Here is a 12,151-nt window from a genome sequence, read left to right as displayed (position 1 = left end):
ATATTGACGTTGATATACAGGCAGCAGTTAAAGCCATGGTTATGAATGAGTGAACGGTTGTGGGTATGCTAAATGCTCCCTGTTCTCTTCTCGGTACACGGTAGGCTGGCTTGTATGTCCAGACCGTATGGCTGGGTCAGGCTCCACGACAAATTCTATCAGCGAATTGTGAGTAGCTTTCGGATGCCAGTGCAAAACCAAATCCTTTCGGTCTTTGCCACGTCAGTTAACAATGTTCCAGAGACTGGGCTCTCTGGTTCTTCATCTCGGGAAGGAAGATAGTGAAGAATAAGAATCCCAATTACTTCGTGATGGAAATGTTAAGCAAGTGAGGAAAAAACGAAAACAAAAACAAAAACAAAACCACTGACGTGCGATTTTTATTACTAGGCCAGGTCATTGTCACTTCTAACTGGTGTGAATGAGAACAGGTCTGAGAAACTTGAGACATTAAATTGTGACACATTAATTGTGAGACATTCTCCTCACGGGAGTCTAAGACATTGCTACTTAGACTCTTGTCAGGAGAATCTGGAATACTGCCTGTTACTTAATAATATGAATATTACATAATAATAATAATAATAATTCCCACTGTTTCTGTTCTCTATCCCAGGTTTACTTCCATAAGTGAGCCTTGAGTTAGTCCCCAGTTCACACCGCAGATGACTATAATCCAAATGAAGAGCCCTTAGCTCTGAGCCAGCTCATGGCTTGCCAGCCTGTCTGAAAGGGCCAAGCTTGGATCAGGAATCCATCCCTACCTACAGAGTGCATGCCTGTTCAAGGTATAGCTTGGTCACCGCAGTGTAGACTGTAGTGGAGTGTTTCCCCTCTTGTCCCACTATAATTTATTTTTCATAGGATTCTGAAAATTACTATTTTGCAATGGGAAATGAGGCACGACTTGATCAGTACACAGCAGCCCTTCATAATCAGCCTAAACCCTTATGGGAAAATATTAACTCTTCCTTCCCCTGACCTACAAAGGTGTTTATGACCTCACCTTCTGCTGCCACCCTACCTCATTGCCCCTTGCCCTCTCACACATTAGCAACCCTGGCCTCCTCTTTCGCGCTCTGGCATGGGCAACTTTCCTATTTCAGATCGTTCACACTTGATCTCTCATGAACAATCTTCCCTTGTCTCTCAGAAAGCCTACTTTCCTGTTTCATGCTCGTGTTAAGCTCTGCTGATCTCTACTCAGAGATGTCACACCTGAACTCTCATCTGAAGGACAAGACTGCCTGACAAAGAGGTGTGGCACTCCATACTTTCCTGCTAACACAATCCCCACCTGAAGTTACCTTGTCTGTCTAATCTTTCACCGCCTGTCCCTCCCAAGTGAAGACACTGCAAAAGTTACCATTTTTACTGTCTTGTAAACCCCAATTACATTACTTTCTAGAATACCTGGCACATTTTTTTTCATTCGATTTTAAGTTGACCTCCAAAGTAATGTGCTTCATTATGACTTTTAATACATAATTTGTTCTTATTTTCCCCCTTCCCTCTCCTATTGTCTCTCTCTGCTCCCTGGCACATTCTTAATAGTCTCCTTCCCCTGTAATAATTCTCTTCTGCGTTCATGTAGCAAGTCATATATTCTGCAATGATCTCTTTTTCGCTCCTCTCTGCTTCTTTCAGACCTGACTTTCTAGTTTCAGACCTGACTTCCCTCTCTCTCTCTCTCTCTCTCTCTCTCTCTCTCTCTCTCTCTCTCTCTCTCATACACACACACACACACACACACACACACTTTGCATATGTGAGTTCATGTACCTTTGTCTTTGATTCTGGCTTAGTTTACGTAACACAATGTGTTCCATCTTTCTGCACTGTCAGCTTCAGTTCTCCTTGCAGCTGAATAGAACTCCCTTATGTAAACGTATCACATTCTCTTTATCCATTCATCTTTTGTGAGCATCTAGGGTGGTTTCATTTCTTAGCACAGTGATAAACACGAGTACGCAAGTGTCTCCATGGTAGGGCACAGGGTCCTTTGAGTATATATACTTCCGGCAGTGGCATAGCTGTTTTGTTGTTGTTGTTGTTGTTGGTTGTCATATAAAGGTATCTCTTTGCTGAGTTGTTTCTTGTTTGCTTGTGTTTTGAGAGACCTCCACACCGATTTCCACACTGGCCGATGGCACTCCAGTAGCTTCCTCACCATGATGAGTCAGGGCTGTATTTGCTCCCCAAGGTTTTCTTGCTGCTAACCATTCTGACTGGAGTGAGACGGACTCTCAGAACAGTTTTATTGGCTACTAGTGCTTCTTAGACAGTTGTCCATTCAGGTCATTGTTTATTGATTAGAAGATTTGGGAGTATTTAATTTTTTCAGTTCTTTATCTATTCTAGAGATTAACCTTTGTGTGGTTCACAGTTGGTAATTATATTTTTTTTCTATTTTGTAGGATTTTTTTTTCCATTCAGGTAACAGTTTACTTTTCTGTGTAGAAATTTTATTTTGTGTTATCCCATTTGCCAGTTCTTTGAGTTATTTCCTGTACTGTTTGAATCCTTTTCAGAAGGTTCTTGCCTATGTTTATATATTCAGATATTTCCCCCTAGAAGTTTCAAAGCTTTTTTTTTTTCAAAGCTTCTTATGTGAAGATCTTTGATCCATTTTGAATTGATTTTTTTCTTCAGGGTAAGAAATATGGATCTAATTTTGTATTCAATTTTCATGGCAACATAAATTGAAGAAGTTGCCATTTTTCAATATATACTTTTTGGCACTTTTATTTAAACATTAGATGAATATAGCTGAGTATTTGTGTGTTTGCTTAGGGGTCCTCTATTCTATTTTTTATTTTGCGTACCTGGTGTCTGTGTGTGTGTGTGTGTGTGTGTGTGTGTGTGTGTGTGTGTGTGTGTGTTGGTCTGTCTGGCTGGCTGGCTAGCTGTTTGTCTGTGTGCCTGGTCATACAGTTTTGCTGTATGTGTTCATCATAATTTGCTATACTGTTAGTTATTTGGTTAGTTATTGTAATGCAATTACTGGCAAATATAGCACATCTCCACACCATAGTAGCAGCTAGTTTGTTAAACTAGATTCATAATTCTATACAGAAGTGAATTTCAAGGCAACCGAAATATGAAGCAGAGTTGGATTTACTAAAAATAGAAAGGCTCAGCCAGGGGTGGTGGTGCATGCCTTTAATTCCAGCACTCAGGAGGCAGAGGCAGGCCAGTCTCTGTCTGAGGTCAGCCTGGTCTATAGAGTGAGTTCCAGGATAGCTAGGGCTATACAGACAAAGCCTGTTTTGGAAGAGAAAAAAAAAAAGGTTTTCCCAGAGAGAAAGAGTAAGCACATCCAATAGGACAAGTATGGGCTTCTCTGAGAATTCACAATTAGGTTTTATTACAATGGATAAATATGGGATTTGAGTGACTCTCAAGTTAAATCTCTAAGGATTGCTAAGAGACAAGTGACCCTCCCCTGCTTCTTTCTCACATTCCCTTAAGAGTGTAATTTGTAATAAGATTAAAGGTTACAAAAGTGCTCTCAGTAAGGCATCATTTAGTTCTAGGGAGTGGGTGTTGGGAACATATGATTACATCTCATGCTTGCCTAAGTAAGCCTAGCCTTGTTTACTGTTCTTGATACCCGTGATTGGGTTATCTCTAAGAATGCATCACTTGGCCATAACCAAGCACAATTTATTTACCTTCTTGGGCAAGATGCCTTGTAGAAAGCACATCATGTCACTATAATCCATTCAGTCCTTATCTGGGAGTCTAAATTTCCCTACCTTTCTCAGGAGAAGAATCAAACGAGTCTAGGAACAGCTCCTCCTCCTTTTTCCCCTCCATGTTGCTGTACTTCCCTAATTCTATCCTCACTCAATAACGCTGTTATCACTCTTTCTGTTGAGGATTATTTTGGCTGTTTGGGATCTTTTGTGCTTCCCTGTGAAACTAAGTTTTTTTGTTTTTTTGTTTGGTTGTTTTTTTGTTTTTGTTTTTGTTTTTTGTTTTTTTGTAGTTCTACGAAGAATATCATTGGATTAAATCTATGGATCATTTTTAATATAGCCATTTTCAAAGTATTGATTCTGTCAAACCACAAGCAATGGGGATCCATCCCTAATGAACTCTTTAATTATATTTAGTGTTTTAAAGTTTTCATAGAGTTCTTTTGCATCTTTGGTTAGGTTTCTCAGTTTGCCTTCCTGCTAATGATAAAATATTGTTGATAAAAGCAACTTCAGGGAGAAGGGGCTTGTCTGCCTCCCTGTACTTCCTACCAGGGAAGTCTTTCTCAGGAGCATGAAGCGGCTAGTCACATCACACTGACAGAGAGTAGAGAGCAGTGAATGCGTGCTGCCCCTCATCCCCTTCTGTCCACTTAGCGTAGTCCAAAGTCCTAGCCAGGTTTGAGCAGTGATCGGATAGGATAAGAGGAGGGAGAGGTAGACGGGATACATATGCATATCTCTTCTTCATCAGATTTCTCTGTGATTTTGAAACTAGCTGTGTTCTTACCTGGAAAGTATTCCAATTTCCTAAGTTTCCAATTTCCTCCAGGTCTGGCAATTCTTTCCTGGTGTTTCATCATTCCTTGCAGTGCTTGTTAGATTAGACTGTCGTACTTGTCAGGAGTCTTCAGAGGAACAGGACCACTAGAATACATAACTATAAAGAGCTGTATTAGAAATGATTTATGCAATCAGAGGCTAACTAGTCCTTGCCTGCCTGTCAGGGAGGACTGGAGAGTAAGGGAAAAATAGCAGTTGCTCAGTCCAAGGAAGCTTCCAAACAAGAGGGACCAAATGATACAGCTCCAACCCAAGGGACCTCAAATCTCATGTCCTCGTGGAAGAGCAACATGAAGAGCAAGCCAAGTCAAAACAAAGCCAAAGCCTCACCAGGAGCAGAGAGGGAACCAACATGAGTCCTCTTTTTTTTCACTCTTTCTTTCCACCTGTGTGGGACTTCCCAAGCTCGAGGTGAGCCTTCCTCACTTGTCCTTCCCTCATGCCAGTCTTCTCTGGAAATGCCTTCATAGACATACCCAAAATTGTGCTTTAATGGCTTCCTAGACATCATCCTTTCCAGTCAAGCTCGCAGGATAAACTGTAAAAGTGCACTTTTACTTCTGTTGCAGGCAAAAGCTCGAGCAACATAGAGAGGCAAGTCAGAGGCTGGCCAGGTCATTACGATGTAGCTGACCCAAGGCCACATAGGCAAAGAGGGTAGAATCAGATTTCAAGTTAAAAATAAATTCAAGGATTAAGAGGAATCAAGAGATCTTTTGTATACTAGGAAAAGGAAAGGAGAAACTGATAAAGGAGGGAAGAAAGGTCAACACTGGTCATGGTAGCAAGTGATCAAGGTGAGAGAAGAACTAATGAGGATCCCCTTTTTCTCTTAAACATATGAGAGCAATGAAAAGGTAGGTCGAAAGGAATCGATTTCGAAAACCTTTGTATAATATCTACCGAAGGAAAGGAAGTTGGGGAGCTAGACGTTAGCACATGGTGAGAATGACAGGGCTATTATTAAGATACTCCAGTGTGTTTATAATTTTAGGTTAAGGACCACAGGAGAGGAAGCAAGGGGTGAGTCAGGTTCTGCAGGCGAGGATGGAGTTAGCCTATGGGAGAAAGATTAGATACAGGAGACAAGGCACATCTTCTGAGAGTCAAGGGAGAGCGATTTCTACTCTTTCTTCTGTGCTTCTATGTGACACCAATGGGTTCTGTCATTTGAGGTTTTGGTTGACTGTGGTTGGAAGAATGCCGGCAGTTTTTGTCTCTCCTTCGATAGCCTAGAACAGTGTTACCATACTTTTTTTTTGAACATTCAGGAAAGCCGATTTATCCTCCCAGCTCTTTTACATGTCAGCCACAAAACAGGGCAAAGGTTTAACCTTGTAATGTAGACAGAAACACAGTGTCAACTGATCATGTTTAGATGCCAAATGGAAGGTGCTGTTGAAAAGCAACGTCAAGTTACTCTCTAACCTTCAAAGTGTCTACTCTGTGACTATGGTTTCCTGTATGCTGTATTTTCTATTTACTTCCCTAAACATACTACTTTTGATATGTAGATATTGAAACTGTTGGTGTCAGTTCACTGTGGTATGATGTTGCTCAAGAATCATCCCCCAAGTAGAATTGCATTGGCATGAAGGTCTGAGGTATATTTGCCTTGCTTAGCTTCCCTTTAAAATATTTGATTTGAGGAGATTTTAGTATTCTGGACTCAAATTAGGACTTGGTTTATTTATTAAAGAATTCCAGAAGGCTTGAGTTCTTTGGTCCCCTTTGTATCAAATAAACATATACCAGACAAGACTGCAGTGAGGGGAGTATAGAGCTCTTCATCAGCTGGTGGCATTGTGAACTAGGGCCATAGCTTAGTTGACAGGATGCTTGCCTAGCATGCACAGAGCATTCTCTTGATTCCCAGCACCTAGAAACCAGGGCTGGTAGTACATGCGTGTAGTCCCACAGTTGGAGGGCAGAAACAGAAGTTTAAGGTCATTGTTAACTGTACAACAAATATAAAGCCAGCCTGGGATACATGGACCCTCCTCTTCACCTCCACACACATGCAAACAGGTGGCCTTGGGATGACACTGCTGTTCTTCAGTGGCTCTCTAGCTAGTAAGGGAAATAGTTTGGGTGCATTTTATAGGATAAAAATACCTTTCGTTTCAGGCTTACTAAAGCTATAAAATTTAAATAAGTACAAATATACTTGGATCCTGCATAAAATTGCCTTTTCCAGTTAGCCACTAATCCTTTATAAATGATGGGTTTTCAGCTTATTTGTTCAACAGGAGTATATTGAGGCTACATGCTGTGGCAGACTCATCTGAGAGCAGAAAGATGAATTAAAGGCACTTCTACCATTGGGGAGTGTAATCCAGTTGTAAGAGAGAGAACAGTAGCTCCATTGCGAAGCCTGTGTCACAAGAACATCAGAGTGCTGGTTAAGGGCTTAGGATGGCAAGTATACGGAGGATGTCCTGATGGGCACATGCTTCAAACAGTGTTCTTAGTTGTGTTCCTTGGTCCCCCTCAACTAGACACTTCAGACTGAAGGCTTTCTTTGGCACATGAGCTCATTGGGAAAGCAGCCAGCCTTCATCTGCTTTTCCTCCTGTAGTCCGAAATAGCTCAACGTTATCGAGGCTCTATCTGTCACGATCATGTCTGCTGTACTTGACTAAGCACATAACTTCCTGAGTGTCTCCTGCCTCCCCCACCCCACATACTACCCTTCACCACATATTTGACCCAGAAGAAGGAGAATCTGATGAAGGAGACAGAGTCACATCTGACAAGTAAATGTTTACCTAACCGTTACTCACAGGAAGACAATGAAAACATACAGGTTTGACTCTGGATGTAACTTCTAATCCAGAGCAGTCATATGACTCAATGTTTGCAGGCTTTATAGTCTCAGCTCTTAGGGAAAGGCATTTCAGGACTCCAGAGAGAAAACTGTTGATCACTTAAAATGAATGAAAATGCCAGATCCTTCAATTATTTCATTTCTTTTGTTCTGCAAGATCACATTCATACAAGGTGCTGTTTGATTTAGCTACCACACTAACACTGTACATCATATTAAGAAGAAAAATGAGCAGGTAATGCCTTTAAATCTTGTTTAAAGTATAAAAATTGAAAACACAGAATATCCTATTACCAACGAGACTCTATTTCCCAGTATAGAAAAGATTGATGTATAAAACCTATACATAACTTAGCACTTTTTAAATAAAAAAAAATCGCTTTACTTTTCAATTTGTATTTTATTGTCATTGTGTGTGTATAGTGTGTGTGCCAGCATGTGCATGGAAGTCAGAGAACTACGTGGTATTCTTTTTCCTCCCACTTTTATGTGGCTTCCAGGGACAGAATTCCAGTCATCAGTCTTTCGGTAGAGTGCCTTTACCACCGAGCCATCTCAGCAGACAAATCACTTTTTAGCCACACTTACAGAAACAGAATTACACAGTTTCTTTAACATTTAAAAATTAATGTAATTTTTAAACTCTTCTATAAAGTAACAAATAATATCTAAGAGTAAAAAAGAATTTTAAGATTTGAACTTGAATCTGGGTTTAAATCAAGATTATAAGTTTATTAGATATAAATTTGGGACTTAAGATTTACTCTGTTGACCTTTAAGTTTACTGTGATTGGTTAACTGGTAGTCAAACTATGCCCTCAGTTCAAGAAGAGGAGACATCTTCTCTAGAAGATGCTTTATCTTCAGTGGGGAAAAAGAAGAGAGATAAAATAAGAACAAAATGAAAAGTGGGGTACCTCCTCTGATCCCAGGGTGGGCCTCAAACATCCAACTGCCATTGTATTATATCCTACATAGGATGTAAGATTTCCTTTGGGATCTGACGTCACCATGGAAGAGTAAAATAAAATGTTCAGGCATAGAAAGGGCCAAGTCACTTATGCATAAAAGGGCAAGACAGGATTGAGATGTGGTGGGATATTGTAAGGGTGGATGCAGAGTGTATCTGTGAGGCTGGAGGATGGGAGCAGCATCAATGCAGATGCTCCTTGCCTTAGTTTTCAAACCTCAGTGTGCAACACAATTCCCTGGGGAGCTTTTCAAAGCACACTCCACTTACCCTCATCCCCAGAGGCCTTGATTCTGCATGTCTGTGTTTGGGGAAAGCAGATACGAATTTGCGTTGCTCAAAAGTGCCCTAGGGATATGGGTGCTGCTGGTCTTGGGACCACATTTTATGAACCACTTCTGAGTTTCTGGATTTTATCTACAGTAATTAGTAGTATGATGAAAAATTTAAGCCTGAGAAATAATGAATAGATTTGAATTTACAAAACTTACTGGACATTATCTGCCTACTGGGTTATTCCTCGTGTCCAGAAGAAAGAGGAAATGGATCTGAGCCATCTGAGGAGGAACACGACTTGTCTTCCCTCCGTGGACTGTGATTTGTGACATGTAAGCCAAATACGCCCCTCTCTCCCAAACTTGCTTTTTGTCATGGTGGTTCACCATTGCAGTAGGAACTTCGACAGAGACAGTACAGAAAAAGAACTTTTTCCTCTAAAGGTAGTGAATATCAGACAAAACACAATTTTAAAATTCAAGAGAATTTTTTCAGGCTATGAAGATGAGCAGAGCTGTAATCAGATGCATAATTAATACTGCTTCTGCCAAAGCTGTATTTAATCTTCAAAAGCTATTAAAGGAGAGCTAAAGCTTTGGGACGTTGTCACATACTGTTATTTCCCTTCTAATATAATCTTCCTTCTGGCCTACTGGTAGCATTTAAAGCTGTATTCACCTAGCTATAGATGCTACTGCCCAGCCTCACTCATAACTGAGGAAGCTATGCAAACATGTTCTCACCAATATAAAGACGCAGCTGAGGTGACGTGTGCAACCATCTCAGCATCTTTAAAAGTAACTGTCTTCTTTTCTGCTGTCTTTCTCTTTACTGAGCTGGTATACTGACTGAGATGGCTGCATTGGTCTGCCAGCCTAGCCTAGCTGGACTGTAAGATGAGAGAAATAAACTCATTCTGGCTACTAACACACACACACACACACACACACACACACACACACACACACACACACACACATCTACATACACACAGATGTACACATACTCATATACAGATGTAAATACATACAGACAGGCATACACATGTGAAAGATTTGGGATAGAATTGCACTCACTGTTTTCTACTCTAGTAATAAACATATTTGTATTTTCTGACAAAAAATTCCTCCTTAATGAAATAGTGTGTGCTACTGTGCTATACACAGATAAATAGAGAAATAAGACAAGATGAAAAATGCTAACTAAAAACTTCATTCTTCTAATGCCCTCAGAAAGCACACCTCCCAGACTAAAAATAGTTCTGATAAATTTATACAAAGATGTTGGATGTTAAATGTATGGGATTATAAATTTCTATGAAAATTAGAGTTGCTGGTAGTTATTAAAACACAGAAATTTCTACCTTGGGAAAAGACCAATAAGACAATAAATTCTAGAACAAAGCAAAACAAAAATTTCGCAAAAATATCCCAGGGTTCATTTTGTGTTGCTTCTTTACTCTTAGACATAGGACCTACCCTGAAATGTGGTCGATATACCCAATGGTGCTCTATTGGTAAAAACTGACTATAACTTTGTCAAGGAGAATACCTTGCAAATAACTTCTTGATTAGGGGCAAGACCCTGTGTCCACTTCCTCCTCTCAGGGTTAGGAACCTGTCTGGCTTGAAATTGTGCATAGCTTGTGAGTGCTGCCATAGTCTCTGAGTTCAAATGTGTGTTAGTTCATGTTGCGTCTGGAAGACAGTAGCAATATGTCGTTACAAGTAATTTTATTGCTATATCTGTTTAGCAAAATAACAGTAATAGTTTTCCCTCTAGTCATATTTCCTACCTAGTCTCAGGTTCTTGCCTTCTTTTACAGTGTCATGTAAGGGTTCCATCTCATGGAGCGGGCCTTACCTCCAATTACAAAAACAGTGGTTGGTTTCTCCCATAACATGTGTGCCAGTATTGCAACTAGTATATCTTGTAGGCAGGTTGAAGTCATTCACAGGGTTTGTAGCTAGGTGACATTGATGATTACCTTTGTCACATAGTAACATGCAGAGTACCTTCCAGTGCCATGAACGCTAGTCAGTAGGGTGACGCTCTTCTGTGTTCAACATCATAAGTAAGTGTTGCTTTATCAGCAGGGCCTTATCATCAGGTTGTGGGGAGAAACTGATGCCCTAGACAGCAGCCTATGATGTTTGGGGGGGTCTGTAGGATGCCTTTGTCCAATTACTCAACAAGGTGGGATTCAGTCCTGGCACTGGAGATTTTACTCCAGTGGCTTAAGATGTCTAGTTCAGGAATTGCCTCTCTTATTTTTTGGTGAGTCCTTTTAGACGCCTTTCACACGTGTGTATGTTGTGTGAAGCTTCTACAGTAGTAGATTTCCATAAAGTCTTTTAAATGACCTTTGGTTTTGTTTGTCCTTCCGCGCATTCCTTCTTTTACCCTTCTCTGCCATCTCCTTCCCTCCTTATCTTCCTATGCTAGTTTCCACTTTAACTCTCTGTTAACCTGTACTCTACTTCCTCTTTCTTGGGAGCTGAAAAATGGTCCTTTCAAGATCTATGAAGAACTATGTTAGAATTTTTGTGGGGAGCACATTAAATCTGTAGATTACTTTTGGTAGGATGGCCCTTTTTACTATATTAATCTTGAAGACCTCTGAACATCTGAGATCTTTCCTTTTTTGATATATTCTTCACTTTTTTTTTCTTCAATGTCTTAAAGTTTTTATCATACAAGTCTTTTACTTTCTGGTAAGAGTTACCCCAAGATATTTTATATTATGTGAGGTTACTGTAAAAGGTGCTGTTTTCCTGACTCCTTAAGTGTTTATTAGCCATGTGAGTTTTCTCATTAGAGAATTCCCTGTACCTCATTTTAACTGGGTTATTTTTCATTTTAATTGTATTTTATCTACACCCCACTTTTAATTGGGTTATTTGGTTTTTTATATGTAATTTTTTAAGTTTTTAAAAATATTTCTTAGATATTAGCTCTCTATTGAATGTGTGGTTGGTAAAAATCCTTTTTCTATACTATAGACCGCAGCTTTGCCTGACTGATGATGTCCTTTGCCTTGCAGAACCTTTTCTTCCCTTACTAGGCACCCAACCTCGGTGGTTACTAGGACATTAGCATGCATATCAAATGCTTAAAAGGTAACATCCACATATAAAACATATAGTATTTGTCTTTTTGAGTCTGGGATACCTTACTCAGAATGATTGTTTCTAGTTCCATCCATTTATCTGCACATTTCATAACTTTAGTTTTATTAACATCTTAATAATATTCTATTGTGTAAATGAATCCCATTTTCTTTATTCATTCTTAAATTGAGGGTCATATGGGCTGTTTCCACTTCCTGGACATTATAAAAAGAGAAGCTATGAACATTCATAACCTTTGTAGTAGGTTAGGTACATGCCCAAATGATATAACTGGATCTTGAGTTAGATCTATTCTCAGCTTTTCAGTTTCTTTTTAAAAACTTTTTTATTAAATATTTTTTACATATACATTTATATTATTACACACACATATATAATAAACTACCTACAGCAAGAAGAACCA

At 39.6% G+C, this 12,151-nt stretch overlaps 1 long non-coding RNA gene across 3 annotated transcripts in view; it reads left to right on the top strand.

Annotated features, from left to right (window-relative positions):
• The first annotated feature begins 621 nt into the window (after nucleotides 1–621).
• The window catches only part of LOC311594703, a 50,247-nt gene continuing 38,717 nt past the window's right edge, over nucleotides 622–12,151 (top strand). For 2 of the 3 annotated variants that reach the window (XR_014778193.1, XR_014778194.1), the window contains exon 1: nucleotides 622–1,258. This is a non-coding gene — a long non-coding RNA (uncharacterized lncRNA). The remainder of the gene's footprint in view (nucleotides 1,259–12,151) is intronic. The other variant, XR_014778192.1, reaches the window with a different exon arrangement.

Source organism: Acomys minous, assembly GCF_964271855.1.
Source record: "Acomys minous genome assembly, chromosome: 1".
Taxonomy (NCBI): Eukaryota; Metazoa; Chordata; class Mammalia; order Rodentia; family Muridae; genus Acomys; species Acomys minous.
Note: the sequence above shows the minus strand (reverse complement) of the source record. Positions and strands in the feature narration are given on the sequence as shown.